At 35.6% G+C, this 24541-nt stretch overlaps 1 protein-coding gene across 3 annotated transcripts in view; it reads right to left on the bottom strand.

The window, feature by feature from the left end:
- Positions 1-16247: 16247 nt before the first annotated feature.
- The window catches only part of LOC145676515 (uncharacterized), a 139093-nt gene continuing 130799 nt past the window's right edge, over positions 16248-24541 (bottom strand). For all 3 annotated transcript variants that reach the window (XM_081747339.1, XM_081747338.1, XM_081747337.1), the window contains one exon: positions 16248-17794. The gene's annotated coding sequence lies outside the window, so the exon portion shown is untranslated. The remainder of the gene's footprint in view (positions 17795-24541) is intronic.

Genomic DNA, 24541 nt, shown 5'->3' with positions numbered 1-24541 from the left:
TGTCACCATAAGTTCGAAACTAACTTGGAATGAGCATATTTCTCAACTCAACAAAAAATTAAGTAGTATTTGTTTCGGCCTCCGTAGACTAAGAGGTAATGTCACAACAGAGGCCTTAGTTTCGGTGTACTATGCAAAATTCCATTCTTTAATAACTTACGGTATTATTTTTTGGGGTCATTCTACTGAATGTATTAGCACGTTTCGCTTACATAAGAAAGCACTAAGGGTTGTGTTTGGATTGTCACCAAAATCTTCTTGCAAGCCCATCTTTCGAGGACAAAAAATATTACCATTACCTTGTGCGTATCTATATAAAGTTATCTTGTTTACCGTAAGTAACAAACACTTATTTATAGAAAACAGTAACGTCCATAAATACAATACTCGATTCGTTAATAATTTGCATGTTATCCCCCAAAATTTCTCGTTTTTTCAAAAAAGCGTATATATTAACTGTACAAAAATTTTCAATAAGTTACCTGACTTTCTAAAACAAAACAAATCATATTCTATGTTTAAATCGGATCTTCATGAGTTCTTAGTAGATAAATGTTACTTCTCGGTAAATGAGTTTTTTGAAGATAATGTATAAATGTTTTTTTTTCTTTGTTAATTATATTATGATTGTATAAGCTTATAAAAGTCATAGTTATGTATGTATTATTTTATCTAAGTTTTTTTTTCTATACCATATATGTAATTATTTTGTAATTTTGACAACTGTATGCGTGCTCGAGAATACTCTCATTTGTATGCAAAACAGGCAAATAAATAAATAAATAAATAAATATGCATTCCTGTCTGTGGTGATCACAGAACCTTGTAAGGACCACTTAATACCTTCTGTAATGTCTGAGAAGACATCATGAATCGCAGTGGCTCCAGCATTGACTTTGAATAAAAGTGTCATTTTTTCTATGTGTCTCTTCGTATTGCTTCCTGTATCATACTTTCTATTATGTATGGTTCAAGTTCCACCAATCTATGCCACTTCGGGCAAACAAAACTTACTTTCGCAAGTGACATAGCTCGCAGAATTTACTTTTGTCCTAAGAGTTGCACAACAGTATATACCTAGGTACATATACTACTAGAAGTGTCCAAGTTACGTGAGGAAGAATAAAGTTTAATGAATAAAATCCCAGAAATTTCACTGTTATAGAAAATAATTTCTTTCCTCCTTTAAAAATGGGAAAGCTGGAATACGTGTTTGCTCATTCTTATTCAGAAGTTTATAATCAATAATTCACATCTCTGACTTAAGTGAATCCTCACATTCAACATTGTGTGCTTATAAGATATGAAGTTAGAACAATACAGGAATTACTGTTTCTTACTTCATGAGCGAAGTGTTTGAATACTGGATTTCACACCTCCAACTCAGGCCCCCAACCATAGCATTAAAACAAGGGAGGACAAGATAATTTTGGGTAGCTAACTCGAAATGAAATCTTTTAGTATTACGTCTCGTCCCACGATTATGCCCCGTAAGCTAAAGAAAACGGTGACGTTGAGAATGAATAAAATGGTGGAACGAAGTAAGTGGGAGGAAACTAAAGAACAACGAGAAAGTCCACACACACGGTGTTGCTGTGCCACAAAGCCCACTTGGCACCAGCTGGGATCGAATCAGAGTTCTCACACACCAAGGGTGAAAGCTATGGCACTGACAAGGAGAAGGCAGACTTTGGTAAGTGAACTTCGGGGCCATTTTTTGCGAATTAGTAATGCACATTAAAAGAATTCATATTGCAAACTGGGAGAGCACAATGGCCAAAAATAAAGGAGAAAAACCGTCTTAAAGTTTCCTACTCGCTATATATATTGTACAACGCACATATTTACCAAGTGTCGGCGTGACAAAGTGAGGAAAATCTTTGACTCGTGAGCAAAGGGTTTCGGGTTAAATTGCTGTTCAAGTCATACATCTTTTCTTCCTTCAACCAATAAAGTACCGGTAGCCATTTGTAACTACAGGGTGCGGCACGTAAAACCAGCCCGTCGTAATATTCTGGTATATTGTGTTTTTGGCAACACTTAAATAATCTACCTTCCTACCAAGAGATGGCGTGTCGAGGTCGGGTCGACTTACGTGACCTGCAGCAGTCACGTGCAGCCACAGCTAGTGAAACTTGTCGAAACCAGTTGAGAAAAAGGGCTCGTTGTGTTAAACCGGGTGAGTGTCAGTGTGTGATAATGCTGTATTAGATACCCGAGCGTGTTGCCATTGTTGAAGGGTTCATTCTCACTGGATCTTTTGTGAAAACAAAGAATTTGTTTCGGGAGAAATTTCCAGGACGTTCTGTGCCAGCAAAAAGCACCATTCAGGAATTGATTGAAAAATGGCGGCGTACAGGATCGGTTCAAAATGCTCCCAGGAACAGACGACCATCTGTCTGCACACCTGAATTAAAGATGCAGGTGGAGGAGATAATGACAAGAAGTCCTCGAAAGTCAACCAGGAGATTGAGTCAACAGGTTCATGCGAGTGAGAGAAGTTGCAGACTTGTTTTAAGGGGACTGAAGTTAAAACCGTACCGGATAAGTGTTGTGCAAGAACTGAAGGAGCCTGACCTGCAGAAGAGGGTGCATTTCTGTTCATGGCTGTTGAGCAATGTTGCCAGTGGTTTCTTGGATCTACTAATGCTCATCATGAGTGACGAGGCGTGGTTCCACCTGTCTAGGTACGTAAATTCCCAAAACAACCGGTATTGGTCGACAGAAAATCCACACGCAATACACCAGGTACCCTTGCATGATGAGAAGATTGGTGTTTGGTGTGCCATTTCCGCCACACGCGTTATTTGGCCCATATTCTTTGAGACGACAGTGAACAGTGACGTGTATATGGGAATCCTGGAGGAGTTTTATACACACTTGACCGAAGAGGAGCGTCAGTTATGTTACTTTCAGCAGGACAGTGCAACATGCCACACATCAGCTGCATCATTGTCCCTTGTGCATGAGATGTTTACACCAGAGAGGACAATCAGCAAAGGCTTGTGGCCTCCTCGGTCACCAGACTTGTCCACGTGTGACTTTTACTTATGGGGACTGTTAAAGGGAAGAGTATACGAAACAAATCCACACACAATTGAAGAACTCAAGACCAGGATCCAGGATGTCACCAATAGCATTACAACACAAGAACTAACAAGGGTATATGTGAATCTCCTCAATCGTGCTCACATGTGCGTTGAAGTGGGCGGAGGACACTTTTAGCACCTGCTGTGAAGGCTGCTGTGAAGGTGAGTAGTCATATTCAATACATTACATTTCATTTATGTGTTGTAGTTAATCATATTCAATACATTACATTTCATTTTATGTGTTATGTGCCGCACCCTGTATAAGTAAAATATTAATTCACTATATGTTTATAATGAATAAACCAATAGAAATTTCCAAATCACTTGCAAATTCTCTCAATGCTCCATGTTAACTACGGTAGGAACAAAATTTAATCTATTCCGTAAATATTATTGTTACCGCAGTCGTTGTGTAAAGAATGTTCTTGACGCTTCGTATCTACATCTGTAGACAGTGTGAGAATTACAAGGGGAATGAGGAGGAAATCTCCTTTGGTTATAGCAGCATTCGGTATTATAGTGCGTCCAGTAAGAGAACGTCTCTGACAGCTCGCAGTGACATTGCCACTACTCGCGTGTCAAGGTTTTCTTCGGTGCAACTGTAGTGGCAATTTAATTAATGGTATAAGACAGAGTGATCGTGGTTGGTAACACTGGTATCAAAGTAGGGGCTGCAATGTCCCACCGCATGTGGTAAGAAACGTCAGAGACCATCTCTTGCTGGAAAAGGGGATTTCCCCCCTCAACTCCTTTGTAATTCGCAAACTGTCAACAAATGTAGATACAAAGCATCAAGAACATTTATTGCACAACTGTCGTAACCAGTGGCGTATTTAAGGGCGGCGCTTCCGGAAATGTTATTTACTATAAAAATGTAAATGAAATATCTTAAAGAATTGTCACATTTCCAGGACTAAAGTTGGCAAAGCCCCCCAGAAATAAAATCGTAAATACGCCACTGGTCGTAACCATAATATAACTCGTTTCATATTTATGTGATAGATTAAATTTTGTTTGCCAGTTAATATGGAACATTGAAAGATTTTACAAGTGATTTGAAAATTTCTATTGTTTTATTCATTATGAACATACAGTGAATTAATATTTTACTTATAGTTACAAATGCCTTCTTTATTGGTTGGGGAAAAAAAATTTGTATGACTGGAACAGGAATTGAACCCTGGATACTTTACACATAAGTTACAGATTATACTCACTCTGCCACATCGTAACTTGGTAAATTCGTGCGTCGTACGATATATGCGGCAGTGGAAAACTTTAATACGGTTTTTCTCCGTTATTTTTGGCCATTGCACTCTCCCAGTTTGTAATATTAACTCTTGAAATGTGCACTACTACCTCACAAAAATGGCCCCGAAGTTCACTTACCAAACTCTGCCTTCTCCTTGTGAGTCACAGCGGCCCCGGGGATAGGTCGAGTCCACTTTGCGTTCATAGTTTCTTAGAAAATGAATGTTACAGTTATGAAATAGATTTTCCTTAATGAGCTGCATAAAAAGAAAATCTTCAAAATGCATTAAACAATTAGCGCGATTTGATTGTGAACTTATATTAATAATCTCTATAAATTTAAAACTGATTACAAAATGAACCGGTAATTTTATTAGGTGAATATAACGTATACTCCCAGCACAAAACAAAAACTACCGGTATCTGCAATTGTCATGAAAAGAAAGAAAGAAAAAAGGAAATAACGTTGCAGTTAGATTAGTAAGTAAGTGCAATACATTTCAGACGTGAATTTCGGAACATAAAAATTACTAAACCCATCTTTCCTTCAGCAGTGCGCAGAATCGATGTCTAGTGAATGAACACTTCCATGGTAACAGAGAGAAATCGGTGGTAAGTCAATAAGAAATGAAAGCTAAATAAATTCATATTAAAATTATATCAGTGTATAAATACGGATACGCACCAAAGCTCGAAAACTTAATACACTATTACTCTTATATACTCAGCATGTATCAAGCAATCGTTCAGCTTTCATTTGAGAAGATGGAAATCCCAGGCTTCTGAACAACTATGTTACTAGAATAAAGTGAGGAGTGCATTTAACTTACAGTGAAAGCTTTGATAACAAGTGGCCTAACTTCAAAACTGAAATTTTCCAGGAGTGAAAGTTGAAGTTCAATATCTCATGAACAATCCATATTTCTTTTATGTCGGGAACCAAAACCTTAACTACTGTATGTAGTTCATTGCTTTATAATTTAGTGTTTACAAAACTCCTTGTAAAAAATACCTATCTATAGAAGTGAAAGGTATCTATCTGTATTAATTCTTGACACCCAAGTAGTCCATTTATTGTAATATACTATGTAAAATAGTCTCGTTTGTAATATGTGATGTACAACAAATGTTACATTATATATTATCCCTAATTCGTGATATGCTGCAACACATTAAAGCCTCAAAATAGTTGGGGAAGCGAATAATCCAGAAGTTATGTAGCCCTATTGTGTTCATAGGAACGAAAACACAATAATTCTAACTATGCTAAATTATACAGACTGCCAATTACTCATTCAGAGAATTTATGAAGTTCACTTTACCGGAATAGTTTTATACAAACTAGATAATAAATTATTATTATTATTATTATTATTATTATTATTATTATATTTTAAAAGTACAATCAAATATCACGACATTAATTATAATTATTAGTTTTAATAATTATTAGTTTTAATTAACTGAATTGAGCTGAAAATTAAATCTCGATCTCGAAAGACTAACTATTAAGATTATGCGTTCTGTACCTTTCTAAAGTAATAAATACTGGCTGGAATTGGTTTTAAGGCTTTTTCTGAGTGAATACTTTCCTCAAAATAATATTAAAAATTATAGAGACATTCAAGTCGAGTCGAGATTTTTACGAGCAGTCTCGACTCGAAAATACGAGTCGAGAAATACGTTTGTCTCGACTCGTCTCGAATTTTAGAAAGTGTGTCTCGACTCGTGCGCATCCCTATATGCATTTCTATTAAAGTGTAGTAATAAACACCAAGGTGCACCCAAGTGCTCATTATTTTCAATAATTCATTTTATACAGTATAACCGATTCATTGTTTTTGCCATTTTATGAATACCATAATTAGAAATCAAAATATTCTCCTTCCTCCCTTTAGAAGTGGAATTTTCGAATATCCTTGGATAAGTTTCAATTTACTTTTAATGAAAAGTTTATATTCTGATTTTTGTCTGCCTGACTTGAGGGACTCGTGAGATATTCAATTTTTGGCATAAATTTTGAACCCCCATTTTCCTTCATTTAGGATACTCGCTTCAAACCAAGTACTAATTATGTTCTAAACTTTGTTTCGAACGGTTCAGTAGTTTTGCTGTGATGATAAGACAAAATTGATTATAATGTTGAAGAAAGCCGTGAATGCTCAGTGGGAGAGCGTTTACTTCTGGATTCCAGCTCGCGCCGTGGACTGTTTTAGTATTAACGTAAATAGCTAACCTCGAATCGAAATCTTGTTTACTACAGAAAAACTTTTTAGTTCCTGTAATAATATTTCTGTCAAATAAAAATAAGCTAAATGTATCAACAACTTGATATAGCACGCCTATGGACGCAGGAGGCTCATTGCGGCGTTTACAAAAGCTCTCCATTGATTTCTGTCCTTAGAAAACTGAACCCAGTTTCTATTTTGTATTTCAATATCTGCGAGAACCATTTTAATACTGTCCTCCCATCTGCGCCTCGGTCTTCCTAACAGTCATTTTCCTATTTGGATTTCCAGTTACAATTTCGAAAGCGTTTCTAATTTCTTCCATTCTGGCTAAATAACCTGACCATTTGAGCCTCCTAAACTTGATGACCCTAACAATGTTTGGTAAACGATATAAAATTATGCAGTTGCTCCTTATGAAGTTTCCGCCTTTCCCCATTCCCGTTCCTTTTGGAGTTCGAATATTAGTTTAAGAATCTTGTTTTCAAATACTTTTAGTCTGCGATTTTCCCTCAGAGTCAGTGACCATGTTTCGCAACCATACAGCACAACAGGCATGATTATCGTTTTATATTTTGAGCTACAAACTCCTCAACAAAATTAGCGACAACAAAAGATTTTTAACTGAATAATAGCACGAAATCCCCGCTTTCAGTTGATATCAAATTTTTTAGTGATTATGGTTTTGGTCTGTTAATAATGATCCTAGATATTTGAAAGTATCCACTTTGTCGCAAGAAAATATAAGTTGGTATTTTAACGCATCCATAAAACGAAGAATTACGATCCCGCCAAACTTCCGTTAATTTAGTTTTCTCTGCATTAACTTTTAAGCCTATATCCCTGCAAGCGTTAATTAAGATTTCTGCATTCCTTTCTATTATTCTATCATTCCCTATTAAATTTACATCATCAACATACGCCATAACCTGGCAAATACAATTCAGCTCTAGAACCTGATTGCTATCTTTGATTTTCCTTATAGTGTTCTCCAGAACAAAGTTAAATAATAATGACGACAACGCATCGCCTTGTTTCAGGTCATCCTCAACGTGAAAGCTCATGAATAAGAATTTCCCTACTCGAATCTTATTTTGGGTTTCATTTAAACATATCTTAATTAATCTACCGTTTCTGTAAGCATGTTATACAATGTTTCCCTCCTACCAGAGTCTAAAGTCAAAATTGATGTGCCAGAATGTTGTATTCTCTCATTTCTTTTCAAGTATTAGTCGAATGGTAAATAACTGTTCGATAGTTGATCGATTTTACCTAAATCCGGGCTGATAATCTCCAATAATTTCATCTGCGTATGGAGTCAATCTTGCTGATACAATGTTTAAGAGGATTTTATAGGATGTTGACAGAAGGGAAATGCTTCGATAATTATTAAATCTGTTTTGCTGCTTTTCTTCTGAACTGGAACAATGATTGATTCTCTTCACTCTTGTGGTAATTCCTCATTGTTCCAGATAAGGAGAATTAGTTTGTGTATCTTGCTCTACAATTTTTCCCCTCCAGCTAAAATTAAGCCAACCAGAATTTCGTCTACACCCGAGATGTGTGTTTAATTTTTTTAAATAGCGATTTCTATTTCTGTCTGGTTATGTTCTGGAATATACGATTATGCTGCATGCATTTCACTTTCTCCACGACCATTAGTTTTTGGCTATGTGTTAAGCAAATCGTCAAAGAAATCTTTCCATCTATTTAAGATGCTATCTGTATCAGTGAGAACTGTTCCTTTAGGATTCTTTAATATATAAGCACGAAGTTGATAACCTTCCTTAAGTTCGTTGATGCATTTATATATGTCCCGAATGTCTTTGTTTTCACTATTATCTTCAAGTTAATTAATTTTAACTTTCAAAAGTCGCGTTTCTTTGTTCTAAAAGTTTTAGAAGTTTTCTGCCAGATGACAATGAAATTTTATGTAGTTATTTCGTTCGGATTTTGTAGCCAACGCTGTTTCTTCTGTTTTCTCTTCTCTGCTACTTTAGTACACTCCTGGTTGAACCATGGTTTGTTACTACGTATTTCTGCGTGTCTCAATATTTCTTTTGCTGAAATTTTAATGTTATCTCTCATTTCAACCAAGTATCTTGAACACTATTGCACTCCGAACCTTCTAAAAACCGAGAATCTATTCGACACTTCAATCTGGCTCCCCTCTCACGTTACTCTATTTTTATTTATTTTTTTTAAATAAAATAAACCGCTCCGTTTTCAGATATTGAATATTTCCTTTATTCAACGATAGTCTCCCTCTTACTATCACAATCAACTCCTCTGGACGACCGAACATCAGTTGTGGTAGACTGTTCTTTTCTGTCTACTAAAACATGATAAGTTTGAATATGTGTTTTTCTATCTAATGAAGTCCAAGTATATTTATGAATTTCGCGATGTTGGAATTTTGTAATCTTCACGATAAGGTTACTGGATATTGCACAGTTCACGAGTCTAACGCCGTTGTCACAACCTTCCTTATGCAAACATTTATTCCCTATAATCGATTTGAAAATACCCTCTCGTCCTACCTTCGCATTGAAACCGCCTAACAGAATTTTCATATGATATTGCAGGAGGTGATCAAATACCCGTTCTATTCTTTCGTAAAAACTGTATTTTTTTTTAATCGCCATTCTTATTTTCTGTTGGGGCATGTGCATTTAAAACAATAATATTACACCACCGACCCTTAAGGGAAGTAAAAGAAAATCTATCATTAACAAATTCAACCTATGTAATTGCCTATTGTGAACGGAAAGCCCTGCTTCTAGTTGGTAATTTTTAATTTGTTCCCCGTAAAAGCACGTAAATTTCCCGACTTGACTCCTCCATTTCCTTCTCATCTAACTTCCTGATATCCCACTAGGTCCAACCTCTATTTCTAAACTCATTTTTTACAAATTTTAACGCGCCTGTCCTATAGGAACTTCTTATATTTCATGTTCCAGATCTCATGTCGATTTTACTTTGCTGAGTTCGTGCCAAGTGATCAGTTCTGATCCGAGGATTCTGCGAACTTATCTGAACAATCCTTTTTTTACAGGGTGAGGTTGTTAGCCTCATACCAAATTCTCAAGCTGGATTATCACCTCTTGTCTGTCCACGACTGCTTACTCAGTATATTCGCAGCTAACCTCTATATCCCAGAGGCCTTCTCCTCGATCCACAACCTGAGGACGCGCCGTGCCGTGGTGACAGGAAGAACACATTTTATGGAAATTACTACAGCTATATTTCAGAAATACAACAGGTACTGATTATCCGAACACTGCTTTAAAACACACAGGAACAATCAATATCCTCGGATATATGGATGCATATTAAGACTGTGAAAGCTTCGATGCTGTAAAAATCGTAAATTAGAGACTAGTGTCAGTGTAGTATTACATAAATGCATCGTACGTTAGACTATCCGAACTATTCTTGATGTATTACATTGTTTCATTTCATAGATATATAACTTTATAATATTTTTGTAAGTGATTATACTCTTTACCTGTTCTCTGCCAATAGCAACTGTATGAATTCATAATACAAAACTGAAATACAGAAGAATAAAATAAAAAACAATAATGTGATATTTCGCAGGGCATCTTATGTAAAGGGCGCTTGTATTCTTCACAGGTTCTGTACTACCAGTCACTATTTGAATTTATTATACAAAACTCGTATACAGGATAACTAAAACCACTTATCTATAATGTGATGTTTCGTAGGGCGCCTTATGTAAAGGGCGCACTGTACCTTTCACGGGTTCTTCGCAAACAGTAACTGTGTGTATTTATTGTACAGAACTGTGCTATACAGAAGAGTAAATAAAATCGTCCATCTTTGATGTGATCTCGGAAGGGCGCCTAATGTAAAGGACACACTGCACCTTTCACGGGTCCTTTACCAATAAAACTGTGAGAATTTATTACTAAAAACTTGTACCTTTATTTATATTGTGATATTTCGGAGGGCGCACCGGGACACGTCCCGGTGTCCCGGTGGGCCAGCACGGGCCTGACTCGTGCGTGTGGATTTTCTCGGGATTCTCTAATTTCTTCCTACTTTCTTCATTCCACCAATTCATTCATTAGCGTCATCACTGTTTCTCTTAGCCTTGGTGTTCATTCGCGGGACGTTAAACTTTTTTTAAAAAAATGGTAGAAAAATATGGAAAGGAACAGTTTTAGAACAATCGTTTTGTGGTGGGACGGGTATTGGTAGTGTTATAATTAAATGTTATGCACAACAGGTTCTCCATAACGCACATCAACGAAATCGCAATGAAACTTACCTATGCTAAAAGATCCAGTATGTGGCGGTCTGTGAGAATCGTTCACCACAGCATATTATAGTCAATCGATTACATGTAGTCTAATCAGCAGTGAATCATGAAATCAATCACAAATCGATGGAACAAACTGTCTGTAAGGCCAGCGTGCATGCGAAAGACCAAGAGCAGAGGGCTGTCGAGTGCTACGTAGTTGGTGACCAGTGGAAATTAGTTGTAACAATATACGAAGCATGGATCTACGTAAGTGACTGTGGAAACATTTGGGCTACCATCTACAGACACAGAGATGTTCACGAAAAAAAAGATCGGTGTAAATTTGTGCTGCAATACGCTGCAAGCTTCTCCAAAGGTTTTCAGTTTGTTATTGGCTTTCGCTCAAGATTCGCAATGTCAAAAAAAAAAAAAAAAAAAAAAGTCAAAATCAATGTTGCTTATTACTAATAACATGTCCTATCCTTAGTTTACACAGGCGAAACACCAGCAATTCATGATGATTACACCCACCATATGGAACTACAACTGGACAAAGCTTCAAATCACACGGCTAAAACATCGCTGATCTTTACCGACGCACGGCAGCTGCTATTCGCATCCATACTGGGAGCTCATGTGATTTGGATTCTACGTTAAACAATAGATCCACGTCTCATATAGTTTCGCTGCTGAATGCGACAATAAATCCAGTTGTGCCCATGCTATTCCGATCGACGATATTTTAGTTAAGAATCCAGACGCTATTGCTACTATGCTTTTGGACGTTTCAAACGGCAATTTTTATAACGCTTTCGCACTGTAAATTTCCTGTGGAATGGAAAGTCTGCAAGCAGAGTGGGACAATTTATCTCCGTTACAGCTGCAACGAATTCTATTGCAGTGGAAACTACGGTGTCATGCAATGATCCATACCGGTGGCTCATATCGAGCAAAGTTGTCGGTGGTACGGTAAGATATCCTAGTTAAGTAAGAACTTCAATTTGTCCGGGTGGAAACAAATCAGCTTGTATATAAGTTCGTATAAAACCATTTAAAAGTGGTTGTTTACCTAACAAATCACATTTTAAATACAAAATATCGGTTAATTTGAGCCGGTATGAAAAAAATAAAGACTATTGCAACGAATGTTTAAAGTATTTTTCAGAGTTGAAGAATAACTAAAAAAAAAAAAAAAAAAAAAAGAGTTGGAAGTAAATTAGGCTTGGTCCACTAAACATAGTTTTGTTTCTATTTCTTACTAATAGATAAGATAAAAAGTACGAGTAGCAATAGAAGCTGTAAAATAAACAATTCTCTTTATTTCTCTAAACAATGCTTGAATCCATAGCTTGATTACTATTTAGTAATACCACATATTTCTACTTATATAACACTTTGTCTTACTGCTATAGTTTTTGCACTTAATACATAGTTAACATACGATTACTTATTTATTTGTTATAATTAAACATATGTATTTCCTTAGAAAATATAAGAGACTTCCTGTAAAAAAATATTTTATGGTTTGAGACTTATGGTTTTATACAAATTGTACATGAATAAATAAAATAATGTAGCTGGTTACACCTTATTTAACTCATATTTAACCATAATAATCTTCATTATTATTTATTCGCATACTTGTACTTCTATATGCTAAACAATATTTCAAATGAAAATACAACTATTTTTTTCAGTAGCAATAACTTTCAAGTCAAGGAACTATACAATATTAAACTACGTATATGTGCTCGTTGTTAAAATAGTTTTACACAAATAATGTAATATGAATTAAGGCAGTTGTTCCCAACCGGTGTGTCGCAAAATTTTAGAATTTGGATAATTTTGAAGCATTTAATAATTAATTAAAATCAATTTTGAGACGGATTGTATAAGTCAACGCCTCCAGCTGCAGCAACAATGCTGAGTACTGTATAGAGTAACTACTAAATAGCATTACATTAGTATAATTTATATCGTTATTAATTTTAAAAAATAAATAAGCGAGTCGTGATGTCCCGGGCATTGAGTAAAACGTGTTGTCAGTGAAAAAAGGTTGGGAACCACTGAGTCAGACACCATGATTTTGTCTTGTGATATTGTCATGTTCTGAGCATCCTTATGAAGTAATTAATACATTTTGAACACCCGAAATTCAAAGACGGAGTAATAGAACTTATGATTACAATGTTAAATTTTCAATAAATAGTTCAACTTACCAATAATGAATCTCAAATCTATCAGTTCGAAATAATTCAGTTCAGTTCAATTATACAGAATTTATCACTTTCTGCAACATCAAGGGGAAACTTTTCTCGCAATAGCGTCCAAACCTTAGACAGATTATTTTCTTTAGTTGTCTCTGAGACGGCAATGGGGAAATATTATCTATATGTTTTAATGAAAGTTTGTGTTTCAAAAATTTTCTGATTACAAAGCATATCAGATAAAGATTACACGATGTGTGAAGTATAGATATTTGGTTTCACCGTATATTTTTATTTTTTAAAACACGAGAACGTTTCACTGCAATACTCGATGTTCTATAGCTGTCTACATATCTCATCATTGATTTATTCGTTAACAACTCAAATTTACAATTATGATAAAGAATGAGTCAGATAAAACTTGGCCGCTTTCCTCCCGCCATATTTTCTAGTATATAAGATGAACATTGGCAGCACTATGCATAAGAGAGGACAGACTGCTGATCTTACTCAAGAATAGATTGTCAATTGTGAAGTGCGCGTGGTGTGGTAAAGAACGATGAGTCAGTTAGAAAAACGAAAACTAATTGTGAACAAATACCTCGAAAATCCAGGTATGTCCTTAAATAAATTAAGCAAATTCGTAAAGTACCCTCGGTCTACTGTGCAAAATGTAATTAAAAAGTACACACAAGATTTAACTGTTGAAAGAAAACCTGGCTCAGGTAGAAAAACGGGGACTAGCCAACCGAAGCTGGAGAAAAGGGTTACTGCATTGCTGTGTCAGAATCCGAATTTATCGGAAAGAGCAGTTGCTGGTGTAGTCAAAGAGTCCGAATCTACAGTGCACAGAATTTTTGCAAGGAAAGGTTTACGATCTTTCAAAGTGCAAAAGGTACTTAACCGAGGCGAAAAGCAAAAACTGACGGCAAACTCCAGAGCAAGAAAACTCTATGATCAGTACCTTACTCAATATGAATGTTGCATTATGGACGATGAAACTTATTGTGTCGCTGATTTCAGTCAAATTCCCGGAAAGGAGTAATACGTGGCACTGAAGAGGGGAGATGTGCAGGATAAATTTAAACAACGGAAGGCATCCAAATATCCCAAAATATATTTGATTTGGCAAGCTATTTGTTCATGCAGTAAAAAAAGCAAGGCATTCATCACAACAGGGACAATTAACGACGAAATTTATACGAAGGAGTGTTTACAAAAACGCTTGTATCCATTTATGATGTCACATAGTAACTCTGTTTTCTTTTGGCCAGATCTTGCTACCTCTCACTACTCTAAAGCAGCCACTGATTGTTATAAAGAAAAGGGTATCGTCGGAGTTCGAATAGAGGCAAATCCACCAAATTGCCCTGAACTTAGGTCAATTGAAAAAATATTGGTCCCACATTAAAAGAACATTGAAAACATCAAAAGGGAAGACGGCTGACTTGAAAACTTTTCGTCGCAAGTGGACTGCAGCTGCCAATCAAATAACAGAAGAAGATGTGCGAACTCTTATGAAGCGGATTAAAAGTAATGTACGAGCATTTTTCCATAATTAGTTCTTTATGATATCTTTTGTGTGATTAATATTTTTTACTTTATAGTCAACTAAAGTATTAAAACGACCTTTCTAATTTTCATTTCTTTACCTAGTTTTTTGGTCAAAGTTACTGGCCAAGTTTTTTCTGACTCATTCTTTATTTTAACAGTTTTCGTGTTTCAGAAAAGTATGACCAACTTTTCACTGTACGTACGAGGTAAGTACATATGCTGGAGGAACATGGCAACATTAATAGGCCTATAGAAATCAAAAGTCACAGCAATTTGTAGGACATGGTATATCATTACTTAAAAATATTTATTGATACAGTTTACGTTTTGTACCGGCTGTGTCACACAAAATGTCATAACTAAATGGTTATTAGTAAAATGTTGGGATTTCTTGCAGAAATAGATTATTGTCATGTCAGACTTAGAAATTCTAACATGATATAAAGTCATGTTTATAGCAATTTTATTTGTTTGTTTTTTTTTTTTTTAACATTTATTTAAAAAAAAATGAAAATCTGTAGTCTGTACAACTAAGATAAAAGTTAGGGGTCACAGTAACTCAGCGGTAGAGTGCTCATCTGTGATGCGAGGAGTCTCTGGTTCGATTTCAACTCATGTAAGTTTGTGCTAGATAACATCATATCCGTGGGATTTCTCGAAATTTTCTTCTTTCCTCCCACATTATCACTACACGAATTATTTGATTTATCGTTAAGTTCCATTAATCATGCCTCCTTTAGCCGACATGGTATATAATTGTGGAACGTACAACTGAAAGATTTCGTTTCAGTTTTTAATGTAATAGTTCTAATTTACTGACGAATCGCTTATTCATATCTTCACTATGCAAAGTAATATCAAAGATTGTTTCCTTGCGTATTTAATTAAGTGCTCATCTTTTCCACACATTTTCTTTGCATTGTGATCATAGTTATATTTCTTGTTACTCAAATATTATTAAAAAAAAAAAAATAACTATTGTGGTCATTGATTGATGAATACAGTATGTATGAAACGATCACAACAATACTGATATTCTTTGAGTATATTGCAGAAAGAACATTCAAATTAAATTAAGTATGTAGAATTTGCTGACATTTAAATGTACTGCATCCAAAATACAAAGCAGACCCCATATGGAAAGAAAAGTCACAAATCTAATATTTTTTGTGATATACAGGGTGGCCCAAAAGTAGGTATACAGCCCCGTATTGATCAACACACTGCATTTTATATAATTTCTTAATGGTAGACCTAGTTTCTTTATTATTTGTTCTTAACGTCTTTTTACTTATAACTTAAGCCCGGAACAGTCGAAACAAATAAATCCATAAACTGGAATGTTATACTTGACGAATGCAGGGATGTATACCTACTTTGGGGCCACCCTGTACATCGTTTCGAGTCTAGCGACACGTTGATCTACATTTTTAAAAAAAGAACTTGGAATTGTTTAGAAGATAGCTATAAATTCAATACAATTATGTTAACAAATAATAAACCGGTAATAATTTTGTACTTGTGTGCTATTTGTAGGATAAGAAGAGAAAAAATACATTTGCTACAATCTCTTAAATTTCCTGTATAATGAGTGGAAGTATAATGAGAAAAAAGAACTAATAAGAAGAAGGTAACTACAAGTAACTACTAATTTTCACTCGGAACTTTAGAAAATATTTTTGGATATCCTCTTTCAGTGACACTCTGTTTCTATTATAAGTATTATAGTTATCACTGTTAGATGTACAGTACGTATGTGCAGTTAAGACTATTTGTGTTACCGTTATGAGAAGACAATCCGCTATTTAATAGTCTATTGTTTTACATAGTACATAATTTAAAAAAAAAACTGTTTTTTTTTTTTAAATAAAACTGTTCCAACAGAATATAAAATATCAGTTATTTTTGGTAACGATCGCTATACCTTTTAGATCGCTATACCTTAAGAATTTGTTTTTCTAGATTTTCTGAAAAGAAAAATTATATGAATGAGAACTTACACTCAACCATCTCATTTAGTTTAGCTCGGTCAGATCTATTCATTCATGTATGTCTAATCTTACTGCTGCCACCTGGATTTTGTGGTGAACAAACACCATGTGCGTGGGTTTTCTCGGGGTTCAACTATTTCCCTCTCACTTTCTTTTCTCCACCATTATCATCCATCTCATTATCTCTTAGCCTCAGTGCGAAACGTGGGACGGTGAACTTAAAAAAAAGCATATTTTCAGTAGTAATTTTAGAATTTGTTCCCTCTCCTATTTATTTCAGTATACTCTGTTTCGTATTATTAAACATTACAACTTCTCTATGATTATGTGTCCGAAGAAGGATTGTTGTTGATCAACAAAGCGATGTGAAGCATACACATCAGCTTTCGTTACTCCTCGCCTTAGCTTTCTATCTTTCGGTTTAACGTCCAGCGATTATGCCCGTTAGGCTAAAGGAGACATTGATTAAGGTAAATGAGTGATGATGGAAAGTTTGGCGGAATGAGAAAGTGTGAGGAAACGGGAATATCACGAGAAAACTCATGAACACGATGTTGTCCATCATAAATTTACTTGGCAGGAGATCGAACCAAGGACCTCATGCACCAGAGATAAGCGCTCAATCACTGAGTCACCGTGTTTCCCAACTTAGCACACTAGATAGTTTACCACTGAGGATACCCTCTTAATGACTCATTAACATCAAAGATGTTAGGTCAATACCAAGAATTCTGAGTAACATCAACTGGAATTGAACACGAATTACGTGGAGAGAAAACTGATATGCTTACAATTTGGATTTGCAACTAAATAAAGTAACAAAAATGCATACATAAGAAAATGATTTGTCAAATTTGATGGATATATTTATATTGTATTTTCCCACTTTTTCAGAACATATTTCGTCAATTTCAAATAGATTAACGTGTCACTAGAGATGAAAGTGGGCTTTATATTTGTGATCTGCTTGGTATAAATTAACAATAATTAGAAACAACAAATGTTTAAAAATCATATTTATATTATACAATAAATCTTGTATGTATGTCTCCAAAATTTGTATTATAATACAAACAAGGTAGAATAATCGATTTAGTTTGGCAGTTAACGGCTATTACATGGTTTACTTGTCATGTTTCCATATCCTCCATACTCACACACTGAGAAATATACATAGAGACGTATAGAGTCAAACATTTAGTTTCTGTAAAAGAAAGAAAAACAAAATTTAATTAGTAAAATCTTATCAAGACATAGGCCTAATTTAATTTTTAGTTACTTTCCTTTGCGCCCTACATTTACACTGGTGTGCAAAACTTAAGAACGAAAGTAAGTTTCGTATTGTGTATCATTCCCAAATGGCACAGATTGGCGAAACTTGAACATATACAGAAAGCAATACTACAATATGATACAGAGCACAACAGAAAGAAACACTTTGTTAGAAGAACAAAATGACACTTTCATACATGGACAATAATTTACACTGAAAACACTGTGGGTTATGATGGACCCCCTTACATTACAGAACGAGTAAAATGGTTCTCAAAAGGGTGTGTGATTACTACGGACAACAATACATGCTCAGCAACGTGTTCCCATGCTACCTACAAATTTGGTAATGGTTGTTGTGGAGGCCCATTACCTCACCACCGCTTTTAGCAACAGTTGGATGGTCCTCACTGCATCTGGACGTACTGAAAGATGTCTTCGCATCGCACAATATCTTAAACATTCTCGATGGGATTCAAGTTAGGGAAATAGGCAGGCCAGTCAATTTGTAGCATATGCTTTCGATCCAAGAGCTCCGCCACCTGTGCTGTTTGATGTGGTCGTGCATTATTATCGATAATAAAGAAATGGGGACTGACTGCATCTCAGAATAACATTAACTGGTGATTGTACCGTGTTCAAAAATTGGGAGGCCCATGCAACATTATGCCTCAACACACGAGAACACTGAACCAAAATAATCAACTGTTCGTTGAGTATTCCCACCTCTCGCCAAATAAGCGTACATCCAGGATCACTATTCAGATTGAATCTGTTCTCATCTCAAAACAGAAAGCGATCCCGCCCCTCCATGGCACCTGATATTCTTGGCACCACCACAAATGGTGCCGCCGGTGGTGTCATGTGTCAACGGAATATAGCCTAATGGCCGTTGGGCGAAGAGAGCACCACCAAGCAGTTTACATATAACTGTGGAGCGTGATATTGGGTACCTCTCAGTCCTGTTAAACGTGTTTGACATTGGTCCCTTCTTGCCTCTTTCACAGGCCGTCCTCTGCCGTAGCTGACTGTGGTAGACCACCATGTTTCCTACGCACATTGCCTCTGTTACAGAATGCTCCTTATGCACGTAAAACGATGTTGTCCTCAATATCAAGCTCCTGGGTCACACTCGTTACTCTTCGTCCTTCTAATTTCCTGACAATTCTTTTCCGTGTGAAGTCACCCAAATGTTGCCTCCAGGCACCTTAATAGCTCTCTGATACACATGCACTGTCTTGTTCATTTCATTCAAGTGCTTTGTGTTGAGGAGCAGACCTACTTGGAATTACGTTACGCTGACGTCATTCTATTCAACTTACTCCCTGTGCACGTGTGGGAGACTTTTGGCAACATGCTATCAGGCTTTTATACATTTTCATCGACTACATAATATTTTATGATTAATTTATCTATCTTGTCCTTAAACTTTGTACACCAGTGTAATTATCCACGGCTCCCAGCTGTCCTATTTTCCTATTTTTTCCCATATTTTGGAAATTGGTGTATATTTGTCCTATATGTCCTATATTTATATCTTGTCCTTTATTTCCTATATTTTTCAGTGATTGAATTGTTAAAAATACAAGCCAAATACAGTTTCAGTGATGACTTAAATTTCTACATATTAACAATATGCTAAATCTGTCTTATATTTTTTTTTTCTGAGGGACTGGTCACTAATCCTCATTATTTTTTTAATTAGCTTTTTTCCTATCTTCCCATGTCCACTCTTTATTTCTTTGTTTCCTATGTGCTTATTCTTCCCCAATGAAGCTTAGCTGACAAACCTTGCCATGCTCCAGTTTCTTATAGTGCAAGCTGTGTTAGAATTTTCTTTCAGTACTGTATGCAGCAGTGGTATTGAAGTGTGGAGAGTGTAATTCAGAATGTATGGAGAGGTGGAGTAAAAGGTTATATATACTCTTATTCTGTATTAATCTAAATCTTGTTTCCAGTTGTCCATTGGGGTGAAGCTGCTTTTTCTTACAATACATTTATTTTTTTTTTCTGTGCTTCAGAGCATAATATTCTATTGTATAAACCAAACTGTCCTATAAATTTTTCAATATCCTGCTGGGAGGCCTGATTATCTAATCTAATGATTGAGCTGAAATTTTAGTACAAAATTTTATCATACTAACCACTAACGTTACGAAGTCACCACTCACCAGAAAGAAGCCTCTGTCTACAAAATCACAGATGACACGAAGGAAAAATTGGGCAAATTTGTTCATGGAACCGTACCTAACTCCTTTGGAAATAGCGAGAGAATTTGGAAAATACAATTAAGAAAATAGAGGTGATAAAAGCTACCGAGATGCAATAGAGAATTACACTTACATATCACATGAGAGATTAATTACACTGCTTATATATGAGTAGAACGCAATTGTATCCCAGGTTTTGTGATAATTCAGGTGTTATATTGGCTAGTGCAACGGAGATACCACGGATTTTAGTCCTACTGTGCTTGGGTATGATTATGTTTATTCTATCATTTATTTGCATCTTATAAATTTCCCAACTTCTCCTTCAATCTGCAGACATAATCGTCGAATGTATAACAAAATAAACAATAACATTATTGGAAATCAGATGGTTTAATGACCTGACAATCTTGATATAAGTCCACAAATCTGGCTATTTGTACTCCACTTCCTCTCTTCTTAATAAGTTGGTAGCCACTACCTTGGGAGCGGCTTTCTATTCTGGAAGCACCAGTTTAGCACCCATGTAAATATTAGATACTATCTACGAATAGAACTTCTAAGCAAACTACGATTATTAACATTTTTTTATCCGAAAGCAAAAGTATATTATATAATGTTAATGAAGACCATTGCTTGTTTTCTGTTACGAAAGCTATCTGAAACGAAGTTCAGCTTGATTAATGGTAGTTTACGTTTCTGTGACATAAATCAATATTCCCTGCGTGCAAAATTAGTTGTTGCGTTGCGTGTATGAATCAGATAAGATTTAGAACTTGTAAAAAGCTTGATTTCCTCGTCCAACGGTTTTTACGAGCTACGATAAGTTTCATCCAGATGAAAGTAAGTGACCGCAGTTACTATATCAATGTGTAATATTGACAAATTCAAAGATATCAAAAGATATTATGAAGAAGAAATTATTAAATTCAGAAGCAGAAACTGCTTTTTTCTACCGGAAAGAATACTTTTTCATACAAATATCTCGCTTAAGAATCAAAATATTGTTATTGATAATTTCTAGCCTTAATTCATCGTAATCTTCAAATAAGACGAAGTGATATCTGAATTTTATTAACAAAAATGACATCAGTAAAATAAATTATTCTTTGAATGCGAGGGTACGTACTCCCATACAGAAACTCTTTCAAAATTTCCCTGATCGACATCCAATTGGCGCAGAGGAGAGGAGAGGCCGAATATATAACGCACGCTTAAATGAATGGTGTGTGGTCAGTACATTGACACAAAACGACCAACATTGCTAGCTCTGTAGGTTAGAGTTTCTAGCTCTTAATTCATATTCTTCGTTATTTGCTGTGTTGAAATTCTGTCTTCTGCGATGAATCGAACTCAGGTCTACGTGAAGCACATGAAGAAGTGCTAATAGTTAAGCTACATTGAAGAATGGAAACAATATTATCTATTGATGAATCTCACTTGAGCGAACACAATTAGACGAAGGAAATTAAATCGGTAAAACTTACAATTTTACCGCTACAAAATAAGGGGGAAAGCTTACTATGTTCTAATTCTTGTACACGATTACCGATGTGACTTCCTTCAAGAGCCGCCACTACAAAGAAATAACCGAAACCCTAGTAAAATGAAGAGTTTGATGTGAGAACAGCATCTAACACCATGTGGTTATTCAAGAATCAGCCAACCTTTCGGGAAGCGAAGATGAACACATTAACATTAAAAGCTATTACGGTACGAAATAAATCTATGTATACGTAATATTGCTCTAAATTTGGCTCCAGTTCGAAAAAAAAAGAAAAAAGAAAGAAAAAGAATTGGCACTGGATGTTTGTGCCAACATTTTGTCTCTCAGCGGACTGTTAAATTCTTACTCATGGTCAACTTAAAAAAAAAAAAAAAAAAAAAAAAGTTATTGACATACTACTGTTATACAACATTACACATGACGATTATACAACATTGAGATGTTAACCATACATACAGGGTGTTGAAAAACATTTTGGATTTATTTGTGCCACATGAATTCAGCCATTAGTGGCAAGAAAAATCTTAAACTAATCACAAATAACGATTGAAATTATAAATAAGCACTTCGTGAAAGCTTGGCAGCACCACTTAAACTAAATAAATAAACAACGTTGATAGTCTTGGATCATGGTAATCAACCACACCTCGCTCACGGCTCAATATAGTTTCTAGTGAGTTCCTGAGGTACACTAACTTAGGTCATGTAAGCTCAAGTGCTTGATTAATAACATAAGAGTTATTCTATTTCAAATCAACCACTCATGAAAAATTCATGGTCTTAGATTTTGATAATTTTTTGTACATTGAAAGACATGTTTGAGAATAATTATTTCCCAAAATAAAACTTTTGCAGCCCTTATAGTTAATTTGTAATTAACTACGCTGTTGGCTTCTAGGTCATGACTCAAATACGGCTGCTTTTGCATTTTATTGTTTGTTTCAATAACCATAAAAGCTAAAAATTTTCATCCACATGTAATTTTGCATGTAGATTTCAAATCTACAATCAAAATTAACAAATATTGTATAGGTGTAGAGTTATAGCAGCATTTATAGATCCAAGTTTAGGCCCCGGAACGAGCATGTGGTGAAAGTTGTACGCTTTCGCACAAGGTGAAGAAATACCTATATTTTGTATTAACCAAATTTGGTTTTGGGTATTTGAACCTAAGGGCCAAAATAAAACTTCTAATATGTAGTAAAATTTTCCAGTAGTAACGAATCTGCAAGGGATTAATACATGGGCGTCTCTGGCGGGGGGACGAGGGGGACGCGTCCCCCTCAATATTTTGAAGTACAAAATATTCAATATTTTATTCTAATTTATTTACTAACGACAGAATAACATATAAACAATAATTACGCTATTTGGAATATAATATTCAGGCTATGAAAGTATTATAAGGATTATAACAGACTTGTTGATATACCTCAGGGGGTCCGTGAAGGTAATCAGAAAGCTAACAAATGGAATCGAAGATAATAAACAGGTTGGGCTTGGTAGTACCATTTAAATCACTTTCCTTGATGTTCCCCCCAAATTTTACATGCCAGAGACGCCAGTGGATTAATATATTCTTCAAATGGCTATTTCAGGTTAACGTACCATGGAAATCCCCCAGAATAGCCTTGTAAGGTGATCGCGAAATCAGTGACCATTTGAAACATGACAATGTGGCTGTATATGAATTCTTAGCAGTGTTCTTGGCAAACTTAAAAACGGAGCTACCTCAGAATAACAGAATAACCTAAGAATAACAGAAATTCCTTAAACATGTCATATATGTCAGTGATGTCTCTGGGGCTCAATATAAAAATTGTAAAAATTTCAGGAACATTTGTATCCACAAATCAGATTTTGGTCTTACATGTGAGTAGCATTTCTTTGCTACTTCACATAGAAAAATGTTAGCGATGGTGTAGGTGGAAAGACAAAGTTTACAGAGTTTACTTGCGCGAGTTTACAGAGGACAACTGCGAATCAAACATTAAATGTATAGTAGTTTTATAAATGGGCTGTGGACAATATCACATCCATTAGATATGTTTTGTATCAACTGAAAATGTTCAGCAGCATCGCACGACTCAAGGAAATAGGTTTATTCCTGTGAAAACAATACCTGGAACAAGAAATAATCATGCTTTCATTCCTGATAATGAAATAAGTTTAAAAATTGGACTAATTTCCTCTACATCAATGGAATACCTGCAAAGACATCAGAAGTAAGTCTTGGATCCAGGAAAATTTGTAGCATGTGTCTATGACTGCAAATGGTGGATTGGGATGGTGCTGGAATATTCTGAGGAATATCAGGACTACAACACAAAATTTTTACACCCTGCAGGGCCCGCTTCCACTTTCCACTGGCCTGGAACTGACGATATCGTATGGGTGCCAGCAGGGGTAAAATTGGATCTGAAAAGGTAAAGGGACGCATGAGGTCAAGCCGTCCCCCCGTTCTATCTTAGCCCATTGTATTTTTTAGAAAGCGGGGGGACGTTACAGATATTTTCCCCCGCATCCCCCCTCACTTTTACCCGTGGGCGCCAGCCGAGCACATTCTTATTGACGCAACAGATCACATTTCTATCACAGCTAGTGGAAGATCACATAGTGTATCACATGAGACTGCAGACTGTTAATAAATTTAACGAATTATTCAAGAATTTCAGTAAACATTGATATATTGTACACTGCTGATGGTTAGTAGATAAGGCAACTGTTATTTTTTGCTATAATTGTAGACAGGGGCGCCCAAAGAAAATTTTCTAGTGGAGACCATTCCATAGTTGCTATATTAGCCTGGTATTTAATATACGTGGTTTCCATATTACATATACATTTTTATGAGCCAGGGGGGCCTGCCTCCCCTTCGGGTGCCCATGATTGTAGGCTATTGTGTGGAATAATTGTGATAAAAGTTATACAATATCAAATAGCCTATAGCATTATTTCACAA

Source organism: Thermobia domestica, unplaced genomic scaffold (genome assembly GCF_964235325.1).
Source record: "Thermobia domestica unplaced genomic scaffold, izTheDome1.hap1.1 HAP1_SCAFFOLD_189, whole genome shotgun sequence".
Lineage (NCBI taxonomy): Eukaryota > Metazoa > Arthropoda > Insecta > Zygentoma > Lepismatidae > Thermobia > Thermobia domestica.
The sequence above is the reverse complement of the archived record's forward strand: the minus strand, read 5'-3'. Positions and strand labels throughout refer to the sequence as shown.